Source organism: Hevea brasiliensis, chromosome 6 (assembly GCF_030052815.1).
Source record: "Hevea brasiliensis isolate MT/VB/25A 57/8 chromosome 6, ASM3005281v1, whole genome shotgun sequence".
NCBI classification, from domain to species: Eukaryota; Viridiplantae; Streptophyta; class Magnoliopsida; order Malpighiales; family Euphorbiaceae; genus Hevea; species Hevea brasiliensis.
In genome coordinates, this window is record NC_079498.1 from 39,089,757 (window position 1) to 39,091,695 (window position 1,939).

At 43.3% G+C, this 1,939-nt stretch overlaps 1 non-coding gene across 1 annotated transcript; it reads right to left on the reverse strand.

Moving 5' to 3' along the window:
- Positions 1 to 1,569: 1,569 nt before the first annotated feature.
- On the reverse strand, positions 1,570 to 1,675 carry LOC131181021 (U6 spliceosomal RNA). Its single transcript, XR_009149651.1, has one exon. It is a non-coding gene; the product is annotated as a U6 spliceosomal RNA (small nuclear RNA).
- Between the last annotated feature and the right edge of the window lie 264 nt (positions 1,676 to 1,939).

Here is a 1,939-nt window from a genome sequence, read left to right on the forward strand (position 1 = left end):
ACAATTGTAGAGTTCCAATAAGACTGGGATATGGGTGAGGTGTTTCAATCAATAGGAAGACAGGAAAAAATGGAAGGCACCAATAGGGAATGAGGAAGAGGTGTGGTAGGATTTGGAGTCTTAGGGTGATAAAGTTTAGATGACTTAAACAACTACGATTGCAGAATTCGAATAAGACTGGGATATGGGTGAGGTGTTTCAACCAATAGGAAGACAAGAAAAAATGGAAGGCACCAATAGGGAATGAGGAAGAGGTGTGGTAGGATTTGGAGTCTTAGGGTGATAAAGTTTAGATGACTTAAACAACTACGATTGCAGAATTCGAATAAGACTGGGATATGGGTGACCAATAGGAAGACAGGAAAAAAATGGAAGGCAACAATAGGGAGTGAGGAAGAGAGTGGAGCCAAGGAGGAGAGAGATATTTTGTTATTTTAATTTTTAGAAAATAATTATATGGGTCCCATTTAAAATTCCTAACTAGGCTTTCTTAGGCCCATAGAGCCCAATTAAACTTAATTAGATCCATTTAAGAACTACCCATATTAAATTTAAACAAAATAAAATTTTATTTAAATTTAATTAAATTAATTTCCCCAAAACTTTATTATTATTTTTATTTTTTCAAGATCATGCCACGGAATTAATAATTCAGCTCCATGCCTCCAATTATATCTTACAGTCATATAATTTTTCATCATCGGGTTTCCCACGGCCTCAATGCACATACTCATCACAAAATAAGGGTCTACAGTTTGCCCCCCACTTTGGCGAAAGTTGAAATCAATGCGAAAGCATTGCTCAAGTTTCGTCAAAGTGAAACTCAAATTTCTAATAACTATGAAACATCGGCTATGAGAATCAAGTATATCTTGCTCGATCGACATACTCTGTAACGATCGGGAACCAACCACTAGAGGAATTGTCCGCTTTAGCCATAAGCCTCACGGTTTTGTCCCATAGGTGGAATGGAGAACTTCCCAGGAGGTCACCCATCCTAGGATTTCTCTCAAGCGAGCACGCTTAACCCTGGAGTTCTTCCAACTCTCCAGGCCATTCCACCAAAAGGCGCCTCTAGTGATTAGTTCCCCTATCTTATATATCATTACTTTTGAGCCCAAGACCATCTCCGTGCTTTGCCGATGTGGGATTTGCCTAAGGGACCTTTGGACAATTCCTCTAGTGGTTGGTTCCCGATCGTTACAATTGGTATCAGAGCCGCTCGCGTGTCCTCTTGGGCGATGGTGGGGCAAACCTCAGCGAGGACGCTGAGTCCCGAAAGGGGGGGAGAAAGGTCCCTTAGGCAAATCCCACATCGGCAAAGCACGGAGATGGTCTTGGGCTCAAAAGTAATGATATATAAGATAGGGGAACTAATCACTAGAGGCGCCTTTTGGTGGAATGGCCTGGAGAGTTGGAAGAACTCCAGGGTTAAGCGTGCTCGCTTGAGAGAAATCCTAGGATGGGTGACCTCCTGGGAAGTTCTCCATTCCACCTATGGGACAAAACCGTGAGGCTTATGGCCAAAGCGGAAAATTCCTCTAGTGGTTGGTTCCCGATCGTTACAATAAAAATTTGGACCATTTCTCGATTTGTGTGTGTCATCCTTGCGCAGGGGCCATGCTAATCTTCTCTGTATCGTTCTAATTTTATCGGATGTCCCCGAACCTTAGGCAAATCCCACATCGGCAAAGCACGGAGATGGTCTTGGGCTCAAAAGTAATGATATATAAGATAGGGGAACTAATCACTAGAGGCGCCTTTTGGTGGAATGGCCTGGAGAGTTGGAAGAACTCCAGGGTTAAGCGTGCTCGCTTGAGAGAAATCCTAGGATGGGTGACCTCCTGGGAAGTTCTCCATTCCACCTATGGGACAAAACCGTGAGGCTTATGGCCAAAGCGGACAATTCCTCTAGTGGTTGGTTCCCGATCGTTACATA